Source organism: Hippopotamus amphibius, chromosome 7 (genome assembly GCF_030028045.1).
Source record: "Hippopotamus amphibius kiboko isolate mHipAmp2 chromosome 7, mHipAmp2.hap2, whole genome shotgun sequence".
NCBI lineage: Eukaryota > Metazoa > Chordata > Mammalia > Artiodactyla > Hippopotamidae > Hippopotamus > Hippopotamus amphibius.
Window position 1 is genome coordinate 67,239,820 of NC_080192.1, and position 27,110 is coordinate 67,266,929.

The 27,110-nt window shown below is 37.5% G+C and overlaps 1 pseudogene; it reads left to right on the plus strand.

The window, feature by feature from the left end:
• The first annotated feature begins 23,846 nt into the window (after window positions 1-23,846).
• Window positions 23,847-24,911, plus strand: LOC130856748 (glyceraldehyde-3-phosphate dehydrogenase-like; annotated as a pseudogene).
• Window positions 24,912-27,110: the final 2,199 nt, after the last annotated feature.

Below are 27,110 nucleotides of genomic sequence, written 5' to 3' on the forward strand. Positions count from 1 at the left end.
TCAAAATCCACAGTTAGAAACTGCTCTGTAACATTATTACTAGATCATTTTTACATTTGAGTGGCAAAAATATATCTTGAATATTGTAGTTGTTATATTCCTACTTAACTAAGATTTTTGAATAGTTTGTGATGATTTTTTTTTCATTATTGAGTCATCCATAGGATGTGAGCCTTCACACCCCACAAGAGAGAAAAAAAGAGAAAACAAAAGAGAAAAAAAAGAGAGAATTCTTCCACTACTATTTGACACTTATGTTCCTGTGTTTTTAATCTAGTCCACTAAGATAATTCAGAAAAGTCCTATTAAAAATGTTCTTGTGTTTGTTTGCCCAGAATGGCTATAAATACATGTCAAGAAAGTAGGAAACACTTTTATTTTTATTAGCATTATCTTACATTTTTCATTGTAATATTTTCAAACTTTCAATTTTATCATCTTACTTTACACTATGATATATTCTGTGATCCTGTACATTTCCTCTATTAGTCCCAATACAGAGAGGCACCAAGTTATTGGCAACATCTTCTATGGATTAGAGCAATGAATCCTCACCTTAAAAAGCAATTACATAATTTGGATATGTTATCATGTTTGCTTGCCAATATCAAAATAATAAGGATTCAGGGAGAAACTTTACAAATGAGAAAAGTATCCTCAAGAAAGTTAAATACAGATAGGTAAACTTTAATTACTATTATGCAAATAGAGTAGGGGCTAGGAGTTTTCAGTTGTTGTGGCATAAAGGAATGCAGGATCTCTATCTCCTGGGGAATAAGTAGGTGTGCTTTGGAATTCAACAAATCTGCCTCTTAATTTTGGATGTTCTGCTTTCTATTTGTGTGATCTTAGACATGCAACTAAATCTCCTTGAATCTCAATTTCACTCTCTGTAAAATTTGGATAATTATATTGATTTGCCCAAGTCCATGCAAAGCTCAAAAATAAATATATATGTAAGTATATATATATTAAAAATAAATGCTTAACTTAGAGCCTGGCTTAACTCAGTACCTAACTAAAAGTACTTAGTAGATAGCTATTTCATGTTATCATTTTTGCTTTTTCCAGGAATGATGTTTTTATATGTAGGTGTGGAAAAGCAGGAAGATAACCATTGAGTGTATAATGTAAACTGGGTAGGATATGGGAGGGGGAGCCTAATGGAAACTGAGAAAAAAAGCTCCACTCATTTCATAGTGCTACTTGGGGCTGGGCTTGCCTGTAGAAATTCTAACTTTATCTTTCCAAAAAGTTTCTAGTGTACTGAAACAATTTTGGTCATTTACACAAAAATATCTTTTTTTCACACTGTTAATATTCAGATAACGAGATTGGCATTGCCATATATACATTACTAATAAGAAAAAAAATCAAATTGTACGCTTTAAATATATGCAGTTTATTGTGTGTCAATTATATCTCAATAAAAGTTCTTAAGAAAATATTCAGATAATTGGAAATGGAATAAGCTGACTTCATCTTTCTATCCTAATAGCCATGCTAAACTCTTACAAAAATAGAGGATTAACAAAGGAAGAAAGAATAAAATAACTACAGTTTCTTGCTCTGGCTCAATTCAGCTCTAACCTGACCTGTTTATCATCATAATTAGAATCATTGCTTCACTGCTTTGTTCTTCAATGAAGGTTCTGTAGATAAGAATAATGTTCAGTGTTATTCCTTCATTATTCCCATATGCTGAATGAATTTAGATGCACAATGTTAGTGTCTAGGGTAAGCAGTCTCTGATATTCCCTACCCCTATCTTCATTCTTCCACCAAGGTTGTGGAATAGTCAGAGGAAAAGGAATTTTATGAAATGCAGTGTATGTAAGTAAAATTTTAGTTAAGAATTAAACTGATTAAAGTTTTAGCCTGAATAAGGTTTTTACACCCTCTTAATGAAATTCTTTCTTGCAAAACTTGCAAAATATGGACTGAAGGGTAGTTCCTATTTTGAAAATATCCCAACTTGAAAATGTCCAAGGTGAACAGTTTTCTTTTGATGCCTTAATAAAATGATATTTCCTCATACTGAATCTTCTACTTTCACTTAATGGCTTGGTCTGTTCTTACTATATTGTGGTAAGTTGCTGAGGATAATAGATTAGGTCCTGGCTAAGTAAGGAAAAGTAAAATTGATATCTGGTCCTACCTCTAAACTGGGAAAAATAAATACTTCAGTTGACCTGCACAATTTGGCCAGCATATGGAGCTTTATAAAAAGATACCTATCCTTGGCTCCTACTCCACAGAAGCCAATTAAATCACAGTTTATGTGTGTGGAGTCCAGATACCAGTATACTGTTAAAAAATATCTTAAGTTTTTTTAATACATAGTCAAGTTGGAGAACCCTTGTCATATAGTCTTAGGTCACTCAAGTTGTACACTAGAATTTAGGGCTCAATCTAATATAGGGCTAGTACAGTGCTCAATTTATGCTTCTGCGCACATTTCTTTGTTGTACCTTTTAGAAGAGAGAATGGAGTCATTTGTAGATGGGATTTCAGTTTCCAGGTTCCTGAGTTCCTGTCACTTTTCTCCATACCCCACATGGTATATGTTTCAGAGATCAAGCCACAAAGCAGAACCAGTAGAATATATATATATATATATATGAATATATATATAATTATAGAATATATATAATCTCACCTAATTGATTAGAAACACTTCTCTTTTTTAATAATTGGATCACTCATGTGGTGTAAGCCTTCATGTGCAGGAGAGAAAGGAAAAAAAGAGAAAAAGAAAGAAAAAGAGAATTATATAGTTATATAATCTATATATAATCTATACATGTATGTATATAATACATATTTGCTTTATTTACATATATTTTGTGTATAAAATATGTAATTATTTATGTATTTATAATATATAAAATAAAATATATTTATTTTTGTAGGAAATTATGCAGTCATAGGACTGTTCTCACATAAGTAATATTGTAATCTGGAACCCACAGGCAGGCAGGAAGGGAAGATTATGTGCAGCCTGAACCTCCACAAGCATGAGCAGGAACCTTAACAATTCTTCATGCCTCTGACCTAACAAGTTATCCTGCAGAAGCCAGAAATCTCTGTCACAGAGTTAACACACATGCATACCTGGTCCAAGATCAATTACTTCTTTCAAAATCAACTAATATTACAAAATTTGAATTACATCTGCAAAATACCTTCATAGCAGCATCTATAATAGTGTTTGGTTGAATAACTAGATCAAAATGGCTGCTGCTTCCCACTGCCCACCTAATCTCAGGAGCGAATCTCCTTCTTGTAGTCTACCCCCCAAAAACACTGGCAAGGGAATTTTGGGGAATATATTTCAGCTTAATCCAGTCAACATGTCACAAAGCCATCCTTCATGGCTTTCATGACTCAATGGACTGTTCTAAACATTTTGGATGTGAAAGAAACCTCAGGTTTATCTTCATATAGCTACACAAGAATTAACTGCGCACCAGAGTACTTAGACTACACATCTGGTATTTGGAAGCATTGTTTCGAATATAATGAGTGCTACCTTTCTAAAGGGAAGCATCTTAGATGGAAGGCTTATGTCTCCCTTATCCCTTACTTTCCTGTTTATGTTCTTTGTGTCTTCCAAGGTAATTAATAGAAGTATCAGAACTCAAAATGACCTCTTGTGACTTAGTTTCATCCTTTATGCTTCTGTCACAAGTATAAGGAAATCAAAATGCTATTGATCTGTTAGAACCTTTATACAGTCATCCCAATACTCCTGTGATGTGCTTAACTCCATTGCAGGAGAGTGGAGTTAACTTCACCTGGCTTTTTTGAAGTATGTTTATTTGCTTGTGGGATTGAATTGATTATGCAATGATTTGTTCAGTTGCTCATTCATTGACCTGCAAAGAATCGCTCTAGTTAGTAGTAGACCAAGTATATATGACTCCTACTCTCATTAATTACTGTAAATGAATCCAGTTTCTATTTAAAATAGTCATAAGGAGGAGGATTCAGAAAAAAAAAAAAAAGACAGAAAGAGCTGTTTGGAAGGGCATCATTCATTCTCTCCCACTCATTTGGAAGCTTGAATTGCGATTGCAAATGGCTAGTGAATGTGTTGTAAAGATAGGGCTACTTATACGTCCTCAGAATAGACTGATCCTAACCAAATTTATGAAATGACATTTTATTTTACTTTAGTGCCCCAAATCTACCTTTTAGACAAACACTGGCAAAATAATAATAAAAATACTTCAAATGCATTCTGGTGGATAGTAGCTTACTATCTTCTCCCATCTTATTTCTTTTCAAAACTGTTTTGAATCTGTTCCAACTCAGTTTAAGTGCAATTAAAGTTTTCTGTCATAGAAGAAACTATTTTGAGGTGGACAAAATACCTTCTGTGATTAAATAAAATAAAATAAAATTTTCATGATTCAAGTTAAAGCATAATTAGTAAGTGGAAACAAAAAACAATTTGCTAGGATGAACACAAATTAAACTGTACTATGCAGGCATTTATCTGCTGAGACTCTGAGACTGGCTAGAATTTATTAAATTATTCAAAGGGTTCATATAAGTATTAGATAGGAGGTATGTATATCTGGATTTAGCAGACAGGACAGTGAGATAGATAAAAATTTGGAAGAGTCATTAACTATGGGACCATTAAATTTGGTCCCATAGTTGCATGACGTGAGATTATTCACCTTAAACTCAAATATTTTCATCTCTGAACTTAAAATACAAAGTTTTCTTTTCCTTTTTTTTTTTTTTTTGGCTACTTCTTGACATTTTTGTTAGCCTCAAAAATCCAAATGCAATACTATACCAGAAAGACCTATGCATATTACATTACATGGTATTTTAATGGTATAATGTCACATTTAAAATTCCTCTACATTATAAAGAACACAAAAATCCTTGAAGATTGTGAACAAATATAGTACATGATTTCATTCATGCATTGTACTTTTGCCAGATCTTGCATAATCAATAAGAATATTCCATTGATTATTGCCCTCCTTAATGAGAATCTATAAACTATTAGTATGAGTTCCACAGACAAGTTCTGTATGTGTCTGCACTGTTTTAAAAGACAGTACAATTTGCAAGGATTGAAGCTCAGTGCAATACAAGCAACCTGGCCCCTAGTGTCTTACACAACCAGCTCCATTTACAGTATATGAAATTGCCATCTCTACCATAAGGTGGTGATGTTGCCAAAACTCAGCCTCAGTTCACAGATGCTGAATAGAAACGTGGAGATAGAGTTTTGGGTAAAGTAGAAAAGGATAGCTTTATTGCTTCACCAGGCAAAGAGGGCCACACTGGGCTAATGCCCTCAAAACTGTGTGTCCCACCCTGGAGGGGGTAGTGAGGAGTCATAGTGTTCAAGGAGCAGGGTGCGGTCAGCTCGTGGACTTTCTTCTGATTGTTTGGTGGTGAGATAATGGGGAGTCAGCATCATCACCCTTCTGGTTCTACATGCTGGGGTCTACATGCTTGTGGGCAGCAAACAGTTAAATGCTTCCATTTGCTGGGGGTTTCAGTATCTGCAAAACAGTTCAAAGGACATGGCTCAGAATATTATCCTTAGTTCTTGAAGAAGAACCAAAGATCTTTGACTTTGTTTAATGGCTAATGTATTATTACTATGTCTTGCTTGACTGTTTTCCTTTTTTTTCTGCATTTTCTCACTTCTCTGATTAAAGTTATTCTTTGACTAAAGTTTTTCTACAGACAAAATGCAGGTGGAGAACATGGGTGGAGTCTATACTGGGAAGGACTCATAGAGTCCTGCTTGGTTACAGTGACACATTTTAAAAGAATGAACACAAACCTAACTTCAAAGCCAAACAAAACACTCTATTATAGTCACTGACATACTCATGAAAATTCATCACCTTTTCTTTTATGTCTACACTAAAATCTTGCAAAAAAATAAAAATATAAATCCACAATGATAAGAAAATGAGAAGGGGTAATTTACTAAGCATTAGCAAATTTCCACTTAAAGAGAATAAATGGAGAAATATTTAATGAATCAACAGAGGAGAAGCTATATCCTTAATCATGTGACATGAAGCATCAGAGACAATGAAAGAGGCAATCAGCCCACCAGAAACTTGGGAAAGTTCTAAAGTGCTGAGTCCCAAGGAGGTGAACATGAAACTTGGGGTCAAAAGGAGGGGAATTAATTAAAGATCTGGGTATGTAAAATTTGACTGCTAAAAAATCCTTTTCTCCACTTGTTTGGGCTTCTGGGCAAGGGGACCTGTGGTAAAATCTCCCATTCAGCAAGTTCTATAGACCTCTGTTATATTTTAATAGATTGATTTTGAAATGCACACACACATACACAAAAATGACATATAGGGAAACATGCACATCCAATCAGAAAGCAAAATAACTAATATCATAGGAGATCAGGAAGTACAAAAAATAAAGATTAAGTGTAAGAAAAAATAGGACTTTTGGAGGAAAGAGAAATGCTTTGTGTAAATTCAAACTTATTATGATCCTAATAAATATCTTCAGGGATAATTATGAAAATACTACATCCATACAAAAAAAGTACAAATCTATAGAAAATAAACTAAGGCTTTTGGAAATTTAAACTATGGTGTTTAAATGAGTGAAAATCAGAAGAGTCAAAGTAAAGCTGGTACTCAATACATAAATATTTGTGGGTTAAGGAAAAAGTGTAAGTGAAAATAATCATTATCTTAGTAGGAAGTTTATAGATATTTTCTAAACAATTAAATCAATAGATAATATTATAGATGTTACAGATATGAGAGTAACTACTGGAAGAAACAACTATCACATTGTAGAGAAATCTGAAACAAAGTGTTGCTTTCATTATAAGCCTCTTTGCACTATTCAACATTTCAAACAAGCACAGTGTACTGTTTTCATTTTTAAAACGAAAGTCATATGCAAAACTTCAAAGCATTTCTTTAGAAATTTATATAGTACACCATACTTTAGCTTTTTGAGATAAGAATTAATTGAAGCAGTGATTGACTTCTATATGAGATTGAAATTTACATCAACTTTTATGTTTCAGTTTTCTTTAGTACCGATGAGTCATTGTCCTGAACTGAGACCTATATGACTGAGGTGGGTTATAAAGTTTTTATTAGTGGGATGTCACAAAAGCTATTATTATTATGAAATTGTTTAATTCATCTTATTTCTTTCTTCCCATCAGTACCATCTTTTAAAGTTGTAGGATAGATCTATTTGCTATCATTACAGTGATGTGTAGAGCCAAAAGAGAGAGGGGCATCTGTCATTCATGTTTCCTCTGTCTGAGGAACAAGAGAGAAAATGCCATTTCACCATATGTCAGAGTGAGGTCACTGAAACATCCTACAGCTCTAAGAAAACCCTGCTAGAGGAGAGAGAATGTTTTCCAGTGAAGAGAAAGGTAAATTTTTCATTCATATTCCAACAGTAAAGAATAAAGCTGCCAAATATTGTTCCCTAAAACCAAAAATACATCAGGCTAAAATGAGAGTTTCTAGATCAAACTCAGATTAAATTCTCTTTCCTCCAAACATTAGATTTCCAAACAGTTTTTGTATACTGTTACTTTGTTTCACCAGTTTGATGTTATACTTTAGAATATACTGATTGGAAGCATTCTTGCACATCTAAATGTTGTGAATAAAAAGAAAGAAGAGATAAAGGTGAAAAAAATCAAAAGAAAATTATATACTTTCATCAGAAAGTTTTTTTTTATTTAAAGTTAATAACACAAATTACTGTTGTGCGTGAACGTCCTTGCCCAGAGATATCTGCATGGAAACAAACCAAGTAGAGTAAAAAATGTAAAAAACCTAAAAGAAGTAGCCATTAAAATAATCAAAGCCCTTAGACCTGTATAAGCTCAAGTAGACTAACTAGACCCAAAAGGGGAATATATGATTCTGTTATGTTGTCCTCTTCAAAGAAAACAGAAATTTCCAGGTGATTAAAAACATATAGAACATCAGTCTCATAGCCTTCATATTCTCTGACATTGTAGAATTAAGTAAACACCTTGGGACTTTTAAGTGGTGTGGTGGTTAAGAATCCACCTGCCAATGCTGGGGACATGGGTTTCATCCCTGCTCCAGGAAGACCCGCGTGCCACAGAGCAACTAAGCCCGTGCACCACAATTATTGAGCCTGCACTTTAGAGCTCGGGAGACACAACTCTTGAGTCCATGTGCCACAACTACTGAAGCCCACGTGCCTAGGGCCAGTGCTCCACAACAAGAGAAGCCATGGCAATGAGAAGCCTGCGCACCACAATGAAGATTAGCCTCCGCTCGCCACAACTAGACAAAGCCCGTGTGCAGCAATGGGGACCCAACACAGCCAATAAATAAATAAATTTATAAAAAAAAAAAAGAAAAAGAAAACACCTGCCAGAGGCTTCTTGAGGGACTGTATTGTTGGATTTTTTCCCTTATTTATTTATTCATCTAACAATTTAACCAACAAAGAGTTGAAGGGAGTGACTTCTCTGCCAGGAACTGTGCTAAACAATGGGAAATGAGGAAAAGATGGATGTGCTTAATCAACATTGACTGAGAGAGAGAAAGAGAAGCATGACTGTCCTTGGACTCCCAATCCAGACAGATTCATAACAGCTGGTGGGTGTTGCATGAAGTCATATAAACAAAGGCTTGTTTAGGGAGCTCCATACAGACTTTGTTTCTGAGCCTATAAAGTACCTAAAGATGGTCAATCGTAGTCTCTGAGATGTCTTTCATCTTGTTTCTTTCACAAAAAGATGTTTACCAGAAATATTTAAACATGTTTAAGTCTCTGCCATCTTTAAACAAATGAGTTTAAGGAAGCAAAAGGTAAAACAACCAAAGAAACACACACCATTTGCTCAGTTCTTCTTTATTTTGGGAAGGATGGGGCTGGGATTCCTGATGTTTTCTCCCCTCCCTTCAAAGACAGACTTTTCCAAAAACTGTTTTTCTGTACTTAGTCATCATTTTTTCATTTCCTACCTTCTATTCCTTACTCAATCTACCATCATTCCACTTTGGCCCAAGGCATGATAAACATAAGTACTCATGCTAAAGTCACCAGTTAACTATATGTTGCTAAATTCAAAAAGTACCTCAAATATATCCTGTTATCAAATTCTTGAAATTTTCTTCCCTTGTCTTCCATAACATTGTAGCCTCTTTCTCCTGCCCTGGAGACCCTTTCTCAGTCTGTGTCTCGTTATTCTCTACCATTATGTTGAATAATGGAAATTCTAAGCCTCATCTCTAGGATTCCCTGTTTTTCTCCCTAGGCCACCTTATCTATGCCTATGGTGATGATTACTCAACACTGATGATTTCTAAACTATTATTCACTGCACAAAATATTTCATTCAGACATTTTAAGAATACTTAAAACAAAGATTCCCCAAACTGAATTCATGCTTTCTCTAAGCTTTTCTTCTCTTCTCTGTCCATTTTTGTAATCTGCACAAACATTCATCCAATTGCCCGAAGTGAAAACCTGAAATATCCTTGATATTTCTTTTTCTCTCCTTACTCACACATAACACATAACAAAGTTCTATTGATTTTGTCTCTGAGAACTATTTTGCATGTGTCCAATTCTCTCCTTTTCCATTGAGACCATTTTTATATATGGTAATAACTATATTACTGTTCTCACTATCCAATTCCATCTCATGAAAATTTATTGCCCATTTTGTAGCCAGAAGGGGCATATGCATATGGAAATTTCATTGTCATTTTACTGCTTATATTAGTCAAATAGTTTCCAAATTCCTAAACAATGCCTACAACTTTGCTCTGTGAATCTTTGTGATCATGGGGGGCTTATCAAGATTTTGTAAGCTCTTGTTTATCATCTCTTTGTGTGCTTCACACATTCAATAAATAATTATTGAATTTCTGATACATAAAAGGCATTGTGCTATGCACTAAAACATTGCTGAAAGAGACAGACACTATGTAAAAGCCATCATGAAAATTATGTTCTCAGGCATAATTTAGGCAACTGGGGATGGTATGGGTGGAGATGTTACTTTTGTAATTATAATAGAGATCAATGCCATGGAAATAAATTCACTTTACTTGCTCTCATAAGATATCATCTCCTGGCATAAGTGTGATTCTGCAGAACAAGGAAAATGCACTGAGTCACTGTGGGAGGAGAAATCCCTTTAGGCCTAGACAAAGGCCCACTTAAGTACCCTGAATAGATCCTTCATTCTTATGGTCCCAGTTTGGCTTTTCTAAAATAGGATACATTTTCCAGTGAGATTGAGGTTGCACCAAGCCCATCTTGCCATACCACTCTTATAGTTCCTACAAAGAGAATGCAAATAAGACAGCATAATTTTAGAAAGAAAGAGTTTGAGAACTAGATTCTAAAGTAAATAAGTATGCCCTGCAGACACAACAATAATATGTTTCTCTTTCACAATCAAATTCTGTCCTTTTAATGCCCCCAATTTTTCTAATATTTGAATCATGTCAGAACTCCTCCTTGGCAGCATAAAGGGGTATGAAGGTGGATAAAAGAATGTGTTATATAAAAATATAAGAGATATAGAAGGAGCATCATCATTACTATGGAGGTAAGCCTACACAGGAAAAACTAAATGAAATGGGAAACTACATAATATATTATATATTTGGAGTAGAGATAAAGAGATTTTGTTAGAAATAAAGATTGACATGTACTTAGAAACAAGATCATATATTTTTTTTTTTCTGAACAGCACATAAGGAAATATGGATTTTATTCAAAAGGCAGTTAAGAGGTTTATAATTTTTAAAAGAATGTAATAAGATAAAATTTGGGAAAACTGTCCCAAACTCAGAAAATTTATATTTGTATTAGAGATCCAATTGAATACTTTATATTAAAAACTATTTTGTTCCATTAGGGATGCCCAGAAACAAAGATTCAGATTATGATAGGATTTTGTAAATAGAAGCATGTAAGATAGTAAAGCATTCTATCAGGCTACTCATCATAATTTTTCAATTTCACTGCTGGCTGCACAAGCCTTTCTTTCCCAAGCATATCTGAAAAAGAACTTCTCAGTTTTACCAATCTAACCTCACTTCCTTTCTTACTCTTTGGACATATTCTAGGCATCTCTATATTTGTACTTTTATTTTTTTTAAATTTGTTTTCTTTTTATAATTATTATTTTTTGTTGATATATAGTTGACATAAGATTATTAGGTTCAAATATATAAGGATTCTATATTTTTATAGATTATACTTCATAAAAATAATTATAAATAATGTCTGTATTCCCTACATTGTACATTACATCTTTTAACTTATTTTATACTTAATAGTTTGTATCTCTTAATCCCCTTCACCTATCTTGCCATCCCTCCACCTTCTCCTAGCTAGTAATTGCTAGTTTGTATCTGAGTCTGTTTCTATTTTGTTATATTGTTGCAGAAATCGGTCCATCAAGAAATCAAGCACCACACTCCTAGGGTTGGAGAACTCAGGTTTATTAAGCCGTTGGCCCCAGATGAGCTAATGCTCCAAAGTTCTGGGCCCCGAACTCAGGGTGAGATTTACTTTTATAGTGCACATGTTTACAGAGCATGGAAGTTTCTAAACAGAAACTTACAAGAGCAGGTGCAAAACATTCCATTTTTTAGCAAAACATCTTACAGTTACATTGGATTGTTAGGACATCCTGTTTTCCTGTTTTTCTCAATGCAGCAAGCATATTTCACAAAAACAAAACAAACATGGAGTTATTTTTAGCTGAGTGTAAATTTCTAACTTTCCTCTTCAATCCCCCCTCTTGATGCCCCTTAAATATGGTAAGGCATCAACTTCTTGATCTTCAAAGCCAGGGGATGATAACCTCTCAGGGCTAGGAGACATGTGGTGGCCCTCCTATCCATGGTGGCCTCAGCTAGGCTGGAAAGTACTATCATGAATAAGGGCAAGAGGCAACGTAAAAGGAGACAGGTCCCAAGGAGGAGTAGGGCTATCCCCACAAGTGTTTTTAATCCCCCTAGTAAGAAGACCAACCCCCAAATAGTTCTCTGGGGTTCCATTACCTTTGGGTAGATTATAGCCAACATGAGCCCTTGTGATTAGCCTGTAGAAAACATCAAGGCCAGTGGTGAAACCAGTCCCTACAAGGCAGAGCGTCATCATAACCCTAACTCTCAGATGTCCCTTGTCGAATTCCTCCAGCTTCCACCATGTGTAGATCAGTCAGCCCTGGAGTGACTGGAGCAGGGCTGAAGATCTCAGATGGGACTCGTTGTCTCCATAAGGAAGACCTGAAGCAGCTGGTTCAGATGAGCTTTGGCAGTCCACATCCCTCGCCCTTCTAGAGGTGCTGCTCTCTTCACCTGGGTGTGGTGGATCCACGGGGTGACTCCTGTAACTTTAACAGCAGTAGGGGTTGCCAGGACGACCATATGAGGGCCAGTCCAAACTGGCTGAAGTGGTTCCTTCCTCCAATTTTTTACCCATACCTCTTCTCCTGGCTGATAGGGATGAACCCAATTGCCCAAGGGAATGGGTGTCCTTTCTAAGGTTTCTTGAGTAATATAGCGGAAGACCTTTCCCAGGCCTTGGAGGTGTCAAGACATCTCCAGGTCTTCTAGTTGTTGGGGGTCTCCCTTGAGCTTCTCTATCACTGGAGGAGATCTCCCGTAAAAGATCTCAAAGGGAGAATAGCCTGAGGGCCTCGTGGTGCATCGGGGTCAGAGCAAGGCTAGGGGTAGCATGTCGACTCAAGGTAATTGGGTTTCCTCTCAGAGTTTAGCTAACATAGTCTTGAGGATCTGATTCATGCTTTCACCTTTTCCTGAGCTTTGTGGTCTGTAAGTGGTGTGGGGCTTCCATTTGACTCCCAGTTTCTTGGACAAAATATGAACTATCTCAGACACAAAGACTGGCCCATTGTCAGACCCTATGGAGAGAGGTAGCCCATATCTGGGGATTATATATCTTAGTATGGCCTTGGCTCCCTCTCGTGCCTATTCAGTGTGTGTGGGGTAGGCCTCAGCCCATCTCTAGTAGGTGCACACTATCACAAGCAAATACTTATAGCCCCGGTAAGGCTTGACTTCAGTAAAGTCCACTTCTAAATCTTCAAAGGGCAATGTCTCAACTGTCTGCACCCCCAGGGCTGGGTCTTCATCTTTGGCTGGCATTGTTTCATGCACAAGTCACACACCTAGCAGTGATCTGGGCACACATGGTTGGAAGCTTAGGGATGAAATAGTAGTGGCTCAGTAGACTTTCTAGTTCAGTCTTCCCTAAGTGAGTTGTCTCATGGTGTTGCTTCACCAGCTGGACTGCTATAGCATTGGGGATGAAGAGTCTTTGGTCTGGAAGCTTCCACCAGCCCTCTTTTCCTTTAGTTCCTCCTTCACCTAAAGCCCATTGATCTTCTTCTTTGGTATACCTCAGGGATGGGGGCAATTCTGGCGCCAAGAGGACCTTAGAAATCATCTCTGAACCCAATGTGGGACTTGGTTGGGTCACCACTTCCTTGGCTGCCTAGTCAACCAACTGAACTCCTTTGCTTACTGGATCAGTTCCTCTCTGGTGGCTTTTGCAATGAATGACTGCCACCTGGGAAGGCTTCCAAATTACCTCTAACATCTGAAGGATTTCTTCTCTGTTTCTAATCTCTTTTCCCCCTGCTGTTAGCAGTCACCTTTCTTTATACATGGCTCCACAGGTGGTTCATCTGGTTTTTGGTGCACTTCTGTTGTCTTGAACATGTTGGTTGGTTTTCTGGCTCCTACCCTCAGTCCTTGCAGCAGGGCTTGTTGGTATTTATCAAGGGAATCCTTCCTGTCTGGGGCATTGAAGTCCCAGTTGGGCTGATCATCTGGTGCAACCCCCAGGGCCCAGGCTGCAGGATCTACTGTACCAGCAGGTGCCTGCTCTTGGAGCCATTTCTGTGCCTCCGACAGAATCCAGCAGCATTCCTTGGTGTTGAAGAGAGTCAGGAGGAGATGGCAATAATAATCCCAGGTAGGTTGGTGGGTGTAAAAAATGGAATCAAGGAGGTCAATTATTGCTTGTGGCCTCTCCAAATAGGATCAGGTGTGGTGTTTCCATTTGAGAAGGTCAGTGGTTCTGAAGGGCTGATAATAAAGGACCGGGTATCCTAGTTGGACGGAGCTGTCCTCATTGACCTGGGGTGGGCCTTGGGCCTTTCACAAGGACATCTGCAGTGTTGTGGGCTTTCAAGCTGGTTGGTTGGCCTAGTGAAGTCACTGCGGGCTTGGAAGGCGCTCTGGATTTGGAGGCGGTGGAGACACAGATGGTGGAGGGCTGACTGGTAAAGGGTAAGGAGGCTGAACGGGAACTGGCAGAGCAGCTGGCATGTAGGGTGGAGGCACAGGGGGCTATTCTTCAGGGTCTCTTGGTGGATAACCTTTGTTGACTTTTCTTTGCTTGTCCTTGGAGTCAGTTGGGCCCCAAGGATCCTACACTGTCCCTGCCTATTTGCACAGAACCGAACCCAAAGAGGCAGCTGAATGGCAATTTTCAAGCAGAAATCTATGTATGGAAACTGATCTGTGTGCCCAGGATTCCCTGTCACCACTCAGTACACAGCTCTAAATGTAGGAAGGTCTAGAGTACCCTCCACGAGCCGTTCCACCCCAAAGATGGTCCATTCTAACTCACACAGGGTACAGAGCTTTCCCAAGGTCATCTTAACCCCATAGTCCCCATAAAAATCTTTCTTAAAGTTTTTCATCATACAATCCAAAACAGTCAGCTTAGAGGAACTCCCCACCATGTTGACAAGTGTAATCTAGCTCTTTGACCAGGAAGGAGAGGGGCACACATGGGAAGGGCCTTGTCTTAGGGCCTTATAAACCAGGTAGTGCTGATGTCACTACTCCTGGAAAGTTCAGTGTTCCCAGACAGCAAGAGTATGTGCCTCCTTAAAGATGGCCCTGATTGTTAAACGTCTTAGGGAGACAGGGCTGTAAGGAGGCAGCCTCTTCTACTGGGGTTTGCAGAGGAATAACTTTAGGTGGGGCTCTGGAGGGGGTCTGGGGTGACTGACCCTCTTGAGGGCACTAAGAAGGTGGAGAAGTATGCATACTCTTCACCTCCGTGAAAAGCCTGAAATCCTTGGGGAAACAGGGGATTGTGATGAAGAGGTGACAGAGGAAGGCAGCCTCGTAACGAGAATCTGAAAGTATACAAGAACACATCAGAGTGTGCCGCTCTGCACAGACTGGTCCAGGGGACCAAGAGGGAGGGAGGTACAAATCTGTCTGGCAAATGGGGCAAGTCTTTTGGGGATAACCTAATTCCTCAATAAATCGGCTCAAAGTGTCAGCTGACGGAAGGGGAGAGTGAGCCTTAAAATTTTAAGAAAATAATCTTGGCAGAGGGCCCTAGGGCAAAAGGGCCATTTGGAAATACACAATTGCTAAATCAAATCAGTAATCATCTCTCCCACCCTCTGTTTATCCCACCCTGTGTCGGTATCACAAAAACAAACAAGGGTGAGTGCCCCCTCAAAAGAGGAGACCATTCTGGTGCCCCCCTGGCTGTGCATCCCGTGGGGAACTTAGATGTCTCTTAATTTTGGCAGGCCAGTGTAATCTCCTGGCCTGGATCTGACATGCAGGGAGGGCCTGGGTCCCCCAGAGACAGACACCACCCTGAGCCATATGAGGTCACCATGGAACCGCAGGTGAGGGCCCACTCAGACTCTGTAGCCACGAAGGCCATGGAGCCACACAATCACCCTGCAATGAGGATGAACCAGGGCGCTCACTCACACACACATTCAGACCAGAGTTTATCACAGTGCCTCCCTGCTCTGGGAAGGTCCCTAACTGGTGGTCTTCTTACTGAAGGTGGAGGTAGGAGGTGATCAAGCTCCTCTTCTATCTGGAGACAGGAGCTGACTGGGTTCAGTGCCCTGGGGACTTAACTGATTTGTGTCCATTCCTGGTGAGTTATTCTGTCCCTTCAATGAGTCTGGTTGGGGCCCAGTTCTCCAGAGAGTCAGAGCACTGGTCTGAAACAGAACCCGGAATACCATCAGGTGACACACCTCCTCTTTCATCTCTGAGCTCCTTCGCTCTGACTCGGCCGAGCCACCGGTCTGGCAGCTCAAGTGGCCGGTGTGGTTGGAATCTCGCTGGGGCCTCCAGAAACATTGCAGAAATCAGTCCATCGAGAAACCAAGCACCACACTCGGAGGGCTGGAGAACTCAGGTTTATTAAGCCAGCAGCCCCAGACAAGCTAACGCTGCAAAGTTCTGGGCCCCAAACTCAGGGTGAGCTTTACTTTATAGTGCACATGTTTACAGAGCATGGAAGTTTCCAAACAGAAACTTACAAGAGCAGGTGCAAAACATTCCATTTTTTAGCAAAACATCTTAAAGTTACATTGGATTTTCAGGGCATCCTTTTTTTTCTGTTTTTCTCAATGCAGCAAGCATATTTCACAAAAGCAAAAGAAACATGGAGTTATTTTTAGCTGAGTGTAAATTTCTAACTTTCCTTTTCAATATTCATTTATTTGTTTTATTTTCAGATTTCACATATAAGTGTAAATATACAAGTATTTTTCTTTCTCTAACTTATTTCGCTAAGCATAATACCCTCCAGGTCCATCCATGTTGCTGCAAACCACAAAAGTTTAAATTTTTTCTATAGCTGGATTATATACATATATAATTTTCTTTATCCATTCATCTGTTGCTGGACACTTAGGGTGCTTTAATGCCTTGGTTATTGTGAATAATGTCCCTTATGAACATTAGGGTGCATATATCTTTTCAAATTAGTGTTTGCATCTTCTTCAGATATATACAAAGAAGTGGAATTCCTGGACCATATGGTAGTTCTTTTTTTATTTTTTGAGAACCTCCATACTGTTTTCCGCAGTGGCTGAACCAATTCACATTTTCATCAGGAGTGTACTAGGGTTCCGTTTTCTCCATAATCCTTGTCAACATTTGTTATTTCATTTTTTTGGATCATAGCCATTGTGACAGATATGAGGTGATATCTCATTGTGGTTTTGATTTACATTTCCTTGATAATTAGTGATGTTGAGTCTCTTTGTATGTGTCTGTTGGCCACCTGTCTGTCTTCCTTGGAAAAATGTCTATTCAGATTATCTGCACATTTTTTAATTTGTTTGTTTGATATTGAGTTTTATGAGTTTCTTATATATTTTGTGATATCAAAACTTCACCTTTTTCATTTTTCGTTTTGTTTATGTGGGCCCTCTCTCTCTTTTTTAATGAGCCTTGGCTAAAGGTTTGTCACTTTTGTTTATCATTTCAAAAACCCAAGTCTTAGTTTCTCTGATCTTTTCTCTATTTTTTTTGTGGGGTGGTCACCATTTTACTTATTTCCACTCTGATCTTTTTATTTCCTTCCTTCAGCTATTTGTGGGCTTTTTTCATAATTGCTCTAATTCTTTTAGGCAGAAAGTTAGGTTGCTTACTTGAGACTTTTCTTGTTTCTTGAGGTAGGCCTGTGTTGCTATAAACTTTCCTTTTAGAACTGCTATTGTTGTGTCCCATAGATTTTGGAAAGTTGTAGTTCTATTTTCATTCATCTCACGGTATTTCCTGATTTCCTATTTGATTTCTTCATTAACCCATTGGTATTTCACTTGAAAGCTATTTTTCTCCATGTTTTTTTTTTTTTTTTCCATTTGTCTTCTATAATTTATTTTTTAGTTTCACACCATTTTGTTCTGAAAAGGTGCTTGACATAATTTTAATCTTCTTGTATTTATTGAAACTTGTTTTGTGGCCTAGCATGTGATCTATCCAGGAGAAAGCTCTATGTGCACTTGAAAAGAACGTGCATTCTGCTGCTATGCTGATGAAATGTCCTATATATATATCATTTAAGTCCAGCTGTATGGTGTGTCATTTAATATCACTGTCCCCTTATTGATTTTCTGTCTGGATGCACTATCTAGTGAAGTAAGTGGAGTGTCTCTTACTCTTATTGTGTTACTGTCATTTTTTTCTTTTAGGTCTTTTGGTATTTGTTTTATATATTTAATCACTCCTATAATAGAAGCATGTATGTTTACAAGTGCTATAACCTCTTCTTAGATTGATATCTTTATCATTATATAATGCCTTTGTCTTTTATTATAGACTTTGTAATAAAATATAATTAGTCTAATCTGAGTATTGCTACCTCAGCTTTATTTTTGTTTCCATTTGCATGGAATAACCTTTTCTAATCCCTCACTTTCAGTCTGTGTATGTCTTTAGCTCTGAAATGAGTGTCTTATAGGCAGTGTATAGATGGGTCTTCTTTTTATTCAATTAGTCACCCTATGTCTTTTGTTTGGAACATTTATTTCATTGACATTTAAAGTGCTCATTGATTGGGATGTACTTATTGCCATTTTATGAGTTTTTCATTTTTCATTTTCATTTTTTCATTCCTCCAAACATTTTGTGGTTTTGATGTCAAATTTTACATCTTCATGTAATCCTTAACTATTTATGGTAGTTATTATTGATTTTACAATTTTTATCTTAAACCTTTGCAGTAGCTTATTTAAGTTGTTGATCCACTTCCTATACTTTATATTTGCCTTTACCAGTGGGATTTTTCCTTTCTTATATTTTCTTTTCTTTCTTTTTCTTTTTTTTTTTTTTTTTTTGTTATAGTTTTTCTTTTTCATTGGAAGAAAATCCTTTAAAATTTCTTGTAAGTTTGGTTCAGTGATGATGGACTCTTTTAGTTTTTGCTTGTCAGGGAAACTCTTTTATCTTTTCTTCAATTGTGAATGATAACCTTGCTGGTAGAGAATACTTTGTTGTATGTTATTCCAGTCAGAACTTTAAATATATTGTGTCACACCATTCCAATTTGCAAAGTTTCTATTGAAAAATCACCTGAAAGCCTTGTAGGAGTTACCTTGTTCTGACTCTTTGTTTTTCTCTTGCTGCCTTTAAAATTCTCTTTATCTTTAGCTTTTGTCATTTTAATTATGATATGTTTTGGTGTGTTTCTCTTTGAATTCATCTTTTCTGGGACTCTCTGTGCTTCCTGAACCTGCATATTTATTTCCTTTTCTAGGAATGCTTTCTGTCATAATTTCATCAAATATATTTTATGCCTTTTTCTTGCTGTCTTCTCCCTCTATTACCTTTATAATGCACTTTAGTACACATGATGATGTCTCAGTGGTCTCTTAAACTATCTTCATTTAATTTTTTTTTTCTTTTTGTTGTTCTGGTTGGAAAATGTCCACTATTGTATCTTCCAGGTCACTTATGCATTCTTCTGTATCACCTAATCTGCTGCTAATTCCTTCTACTGTGTTTTTTGTTCCAGTTATTGTATTCTTCAGCTCTGACTGGTTCTTTTTTTATTTTCTAGTTCTTTGTTAAAGTTCTCTCTGCTTCATCTATTCTATTCTTAAGTTCAGTTAGCATTTTTGTTACTATTGCTTAGAAATCTTTGTCTGTTAAATTATTAATCTAATTTAATATAATAATACTATTTCATTAGGTTTTTTTTTCTGTTTTGTGTATGTGTGTCTTTTAATTTGAAACATATTCCTCTGTCTTCTCATTTTTTCTTCTTCTGTGTGTCTCTATGAAATTAGGTGAAACAGCTACCTATCCCTGTCTAAAAGGCATGTCCTTGTGTAGTGACAATCCCTATGCAATCTGTTGTGTGCAGTGACTTTGATCGGTGACTGGAGCTGAAATGAGCACTTGATGCATGTTTTCTTGATGTGCACTGGCAGCCTTTGCCTAAGTGGGAGTTAGGGATGCAGTGGGAGGGGCTAGAGCCAGAGTCAGGTGCCAGCCAGGGTCTCTCTTAGGCTAAATGGCTGTGACCACTCTATTAAGGGGGTGCTGGGGCATAAGGGGCTGGAGAAGGAGCCCTGAAGGTGTTGGGCCTCTCCCTGGAATGATGGCAGGTTGGTTGGGGGCATTTCCAGAGTTCAAGGGCTTGGGGCTGCACTTCTGAACTGGCTACACTTTTTCTCCAGTGTTCTGCATGCACCTTGGTTAAAAATGGGGTAGGGGCCCCAGGTTTTTGAGTCACACTTCTAAGCATTTTCTTTCCTCTAGAAATGTGTGCATGTTTACATGCAATAGCAATGGTGGACTCTGTCATGGCTAGTGGCAGGATTGGACACAAGCTGGCTCTGCTCCTCACCCTGTGAACCTGCATGTGTTGGCAATGGTGGTCTCCATCTTAGCAAGTAGCGGTGTTGGAACAGGAGGGGCTGGAATAGAAGTTGGGTGTGGGCTGGTGTGCACTGAAATAGTTCTGGCAAGCCTGTCAGAACAATAGGCAATTTTCCATTTACTGCTTCTGCACTGGGACTAGGAGCAAACAAGTCTGTGCTTGTGCTGTTCAAGAGCAGACTCTAAGTTTTTTACAGCCCTCCAGAAGCCCAACTGATATTCTAACCAAGGTAGCTCATCTTCCAAGTGTCAACTCCTTACTCCTTAGGGAGGATCCCTGAGCCTGTGATACCCTCCTCCACTTCCACAGGTGTGGATCCCAAATATATTGCTTCTCCTCCCCTCCACCAGACTTCACATGGTACTTTCTTTATAGCCTTCATTGTAGAAGAGCTATTCTGCCAGTCTTCACATCATTCTTAGTGAGTGTTACTCTCTATATGTAGTTTTAGTTTTGATGAGTTCATGGGGGTAGGTGAGCTCAGGGTCTTTCTAATCTGCCATCTTGACCCCCCTCAACTCCATATTTGTATTTTAATCTTGGAAGGCTTCTAATTTCTACTCACCAGTGTGTCTCTTTATGCCTGACTCAAACCACATTTCCTCATAATACATATTGACTGAGCTTCATTTTGAATATTATTCTATGAAGTGTTTTTGTGTTTATTCTTGTTGTCTCTACTTCAATTTTTATTATATCCCCTTATATTCATTTCCCCACAGCAACGATGTGCAATGTGCCCAGTTTGGGGCACAGAAGAGGCAATTTGCCTCACAATAAATCAATGAACAACTTTTCTTAGTTCCGAATTGACTATTTATTTCACTAAGTATGGGGCATTGCATGATATTCAAAAGAATAGAATTTGTTATCAAGATCTTTGATGAAATTAATATATAGTTTAATTAATAAATGAATAACAAAGAAAAAACAAATAAATAATGAGGAATTTTATCTCATTGTGTAAGTCTCTTCCTGGTGGTAAATTAAATACTAAGAAATCCTCCTGCAACATTTTATTTTCTGAGTAGTACCATAAAGAAATTAAAAAGATACCTAGTGGGCTTCAGATGATACTGTTTCTATAAACACTTTAAAATACCAAAAAGATGTTTAATTTCCAATCTATATTATTCAAAATATGGCACTTTCTTTTTTACCTCTGGAGGCTGTGCACCTCCTTTCATCTCACTTTGCATAGTAATTAATTAACATATTTTCAAAAATATATTGTAAACTTTGGTAGGGCCAAAAAGATCTAAATCACAGTTCCTGACCTGCAATCCAATAAGCAATTATTGCTGCTTATTAATGTCTTCATTGATTTACAACTGTTAAAAAAAAGAATCATGCTCTATTTTTGACATATCTACCAATACCTTTTAAAGTCTACCCTTCACTATTCCCCTTCTACCTCACAACTGGGCAAGCTCAAAAGAAATCCCAGGTGCTCAAGAAAGTCCAAATCACATGAGACCCTTCTCTCTCACAAGAACTCTCACCCGAGCCCCGCTTCCCTAATTACCATAAAAGACTCAATTCTCTAATCTCCTGCCCCTACTCAGTAAAACTATTTTTGGACCAGTTTAGGAAACTTGCCCTGCTTTCCTCAGAAAATCACATTATCTGAGTAATAAACCTTTTCATATCTTCTTGGTGTGCACAATATCATAATTCTCAATGTCCAAACCAAAATGTGGGGAGATCCATCTCATTTCTGCAGAGTAGCTAGAAAAGGGCCTTTCTTAATTTTCTGAACTTCTAGAAAAATTTTTATTTTTCTTGAAATAAATCTATGAGATTTGCTGTCAGGTTCTGTTACCATTATTTTTTAAAAGTCAAAGAAAATGGAGAACAGTTTCACAGGGTATAAATTATAGTATGCAATTATATTCCTTCCATAGTTGAGGATATTATGCTTTCTTTGGATAAGCTTCCTTTTTTTGCTGTGCACTCAGCTTTCATTGCAATTATTGTTCTTTTTAGATTATCTTTTATTTGAGGCTATTTTTATAATTATCTTGATGTCTTAGGTTTTCTATAGGTCTATTAAACTTTGTCAATTAATGTATGTATCATTTAGAGTGTGTGTGTGTGTGTGTGTGTATGCTTGTTTGTGTGTGTGTTAATTTGGCTCTGAATGCTCCGAGCTTACCAAAATGAAAATTTGGCTATTTCATTCATCCAGCTTTCCTTAGCCAATATGTTTCCAAATTTTGCTTTGACTGATTTGTGTTATTGTGTCTTTGCGGTACTCAAATTACATATACGCTAGAACAACAGTTCCCAACATTTTAGGCACCAGGGACTGACTGGTTTCGTGGAAGACAATTTTTCCATGGGCCGGGTGGTGGGGGGTGGATGGTTCAGGTGTCATGTGAGTGATTGGGGGTGATGGGGAATGGTGGTTGAAGCTTCCTTCCCTTACCCACTCCTCACCTCCTATTGTGTGGCCAGGTTCTAAACAGGCCTCAGACAGATACTTGTCCATGGCCTGGGGGATTGGGGATGCCTGTGCTAGACCTTCTTAATCTATACTCCATATTTTATTAAATAACTGTCTTCATATTTTTTTAATATTTATGTCTCTTTACCTCATTCTGTGTAATTTCTTTATACAAATGTCCAGGTAACTAATATCCTGAATGGTGACAAATCTGAAGTTTAAACTCACTGTCTTATCTTTATATAAATTGTTTTATTTTCAAACATAAAAATTTTTATTTAGTTTATTTTCAAATCTGTTAGACTTGTTAATTTCTTGTACCTTTATTATATTTTATCTTTTATTTTTTAATATAACAAAATCCATTTGTATTAAACTCTATAGCTTCAATATTCAGTTTACGTTTTTTGTTTGCTTGATTTTTATCTAATTTGTTGCTCTTTCATTAGTGACATGTTCATGGCAGCAGATTTCCTCAGGTACTTAATTCTGAAAGTGTTTATTTCTTGAATTTTCAGTGTTGAGAATTATTTGAAATTGTGATTAAGGGTAACTTAATCTAGATACAACTTGCATTTGTTTATATTCAGTGCCTGTGGGCTCTACCAACTTTGAGCTTTTAGATCTCAAGGTATTTGGTAGAGGGAGGGGAAGTGAAGAGTAATACAAACAAATGTAAATTCAGACTTATAGACCTGTGTGAGTGGCGACTTATAAATTCTCCAAGGATGTATTTTATGCTGACTCAAGATGAAGGCTTAATCCCTAAGGGATCCTCCTCATTTCCATAAAATTAGATTTTCTTTCAATTTCACTATTGAGAAAATTGCTACTTGAATTATTTGAATTTTAGTGGAGTCCTATATCTGAACTCTCATTCTTTTGAGCCTCTCTCTTTGTTTCTCATGAACTCAGCTGTATAACTTGTTCATTTCTGGCTCTAGACCGACAGCCTTGACAAATAAGCCCAAGGGAAAAGCCACCTTGATTGCCTGCTTCTAGTCAAAACTCTCATTTTCTTGTGTCTTCTGGTCTCTGATAATTCCCTTTATCTGTCATTAGCTAAGCCAGGATCTAAGTTTAAAAATTATACTTTATGCTGAAATTGTATGTGTTATTTGCAATGATTTCTTTAAACAGTTTGTTCTATGTTCAGAAACAGTACCAGCTTTGCCATTGCTTAAACTATTGCAGTGGCTCTCTGCTCCTCCCTGTTCAACAGACAGCTGCACCTTCCATGCAGTGTCAGCTGCGTCCCTGAAGGTCAGAGTGAATGGATTTGGCCATATCAGGCTCCTGGTCATCAGGGTTGCTTTTAACACTGGCAAATTGGACATTGTAGCCATCAATGATCCCTTCATTGATCTTCACTGCATGGTCTACATATTCCAATATGATTCCACCCATGGCAAGTTCCATGGGACAGTCAAGGCTGAGAACAGGAAGCTTGTCATCAATGGAAAGGTCATCACCATCTTCCAGGAGCAAGTTCCTGTGAACTTCAAATGGGGTGATGCTGTCACTGAGTATGTGATGGAGTCCACTGGTGTCTTCACTCTCACGGTGAAGGCTGGGGCTCACTTGAAGGGTGGAGCAAAGAGGGTCATCTTCTCTGCCCCTTCTGTTGATGACCCCATGTTTGCAATGGGTGTGAACCATGAGAAGTATGACAACTCCCTCAGGATTGTCAGCAATGCCTCCTGCACCACCAACTGGTTGGTCCCCTTGGCCAATGTCACCCATGACCACGTTGGCATTGTGGAGGGACTCATGACCATGGTCCATGCCATTGCTGCCACACATAAGACTGTGGATGGCCCCTTTGAGAAGCTGTGGTGTGATGGCTGAGGGGAAGCCCCTCGGTCATCATACCCTGCTTCTACTGGGATGATGTTCTGGGCACTGCCAAGGCCGTGGGCAAGGTCATCCCTGAGCTGAATGGGAAGTTCACTGGCATGGGCTTCCATGTCCCCACCCTCAATGTGTCAGTCATGGATCTGACCTACTGCCTAGAGAAACCTGCCAAACATGAGGACATCAAGAAGATGCTTAAGCAGGCATTGGAGGCTCCCCTCAAAGGCATCCTGGGCTACACTGAGGACTAGGTTGTCTCCTGCAACTTCAGCAGTGATACTCTTCTACCTTCAATGCTGGGGCTGGCATTGCCCTCAACGACCACTTTGTGAAGCTTATTTCCTGGTACCACAATGAATTCGGCTACAGCAACAGGGTGGTGGACTTCATGGTCCACATGGCCTCCAAGGAGTAAAAGTCCCTGGACCACCAAACCATGGCAAGAGCATGAGAGGAAGAGAGAGGTCCTCACTGCTGGGCAGTCCTTGCAACTGGATCCCCGAACACAGTTACAATCTCCTGACCTCCACACAGTTTCCATCTGAGACCCCCTGAAGAAGAGAAGGGGCTTAGAGACTGTACCCAGCCAAAAAACAAAAACAAAAACAAAACAATTGCAGTATCCTCTATCACTGATGATATAGAAATATTTTAGGGTACATGAATTAATATTTCTTTTATACTTTATGTATTTAATTAAATATGTTAACACACACAATATCCTGTCAAACACATTTTATTTCCTAAGTATAAATAATCTACCAATCAATATATATGTATACTCATACATATTTATAAATTATATGTATCATTAAATATAAATATATTTTTATTTTTTCATAGATACTATTATATAGTAAGAAGAATTTAGGCATGATTTAAAGCCTATATAAGTATAACAATTTATAATAGCAGAGGGATTTAGAAACCAAAAGGCCTTAAAAAATAATTGGAGGAGAAGCTACAAAACAGAGAGAACATACATTTTATGACCTAGATGATATAAACAAATTTCTAGAAAACATAATTTGCTAAAAGTCATGCAAGAAAAAATAGACTATTTAAATAAGTCTATATCTAACAAATAAATTGAATCAATAATTATAAACAATAATTGAAGCCACAAACATGATTGAGTTTACCAAGGTAAACAGGCAAATTGGAATTCAAGGGGCCCACATCTTTCCTTACATTGACATTGTTAAACATGCATGTCTGTGTTTCAGAATTGCTTAACTCAGAATGTCCCTTTGTGGCCTACTATAGTTCCCTGGTAGCAGCTTTGTTTTTGAACAGCATTGATTCTTAAAGTTCAATTTGTCCCATTTACTTAGACAAGACTGTCTTTTGGTGATTTATTTTAAGCTCTTCCTTTTAACATTATGTACTTAAAATTTGGTTCATTACCTGTTATTTTAAGATGCCTACATCCTAGATTAGGATTGACAAGAGACCTCATTTTGTTTTACATATCTTTAATCTTTGGCTTTCTGAAAAGATATTCTAGCAAAATGACAGAAATCATGATTAGTTCCAGATTGCACATAATTGTCCCCAACTTTCTAAAAGTTATTTTATGTTCTGCATGGCTGAAAATAGCAAAAGTCTCAGAGTTTAAAAGATGGTCTTTCAGGGGAATTCCCTGGTGGTCCAGTGGCTAGGACTCGGCACATTCATTGACGGGCCTGGGTTCAATCCCTAGTCAGGGAACTAAGATCCTGCAAGCTTCGTGGCATGGTAAATAAATAAATAAATATAGTAGGTCTTTCTCACAAATAAAAGACAAGAATGAGTGTTAAAAAAAAATGCATCACTTTCCCAGTCAAAAATATATATTAGCTTCTCACTATGTCAAACCTTATAAGTCTATGTAACTTGGAGGAAGATGCAATCAAGTTAATCTTCTTGTGTGTATCTACTCTTTCAACAAATATTGATCAAGAAACTTCTGTATTAGCCTTACCATACCTTCATAAATAATTTCCCAATGTCAACTTTAAATTTTATATTGTTTTTTTTTGGTCTGTTTTTAGCTGCATTTTGTTGTATGATCCTCCCATTATTGTTGGTACAGAAGCTATAAATAACTCACCAAAGCCAAGAAACCCTAGAAGCATTCCTTTTAATCCTTAGATTTGTGTATTGCATAGGTTGATAACCGAAGGTCAGTGATTCCTTCCTTGGCACTGAAATATGCTCTGGGTTTAAAGATGGAGACAAGAGCTTACCTACATGGAAGGAAATGGGCCAAATACTGAGTACAGGAAATAAATTCTTATTTGTTTCCAAAGTGTAATTTTTACAGACAAATGCAATTTCCCATTATGTAGTGATTTTTTTCTTTCCCTTTTTGCATCACATGGAATAGTTAACTTCATTAATATTTGGTGGGCAGAAGACCACGTAGAGCAGTTATTTGATACAATGAAAAATATATTCATTGTATGTCTGAAATTGTAAATCAACTATACTTCAATAAAAAATATATTTAACCTATCTTAATAAAACTAAATAGATATCTTAAAAGAATTGAACAATTGCCTCAGATCTTCTAAAGAAGCAGGTAATTCTTTATTTCATAGTCAGGTAGAAGACACAAAGGATCAGGCCAGTA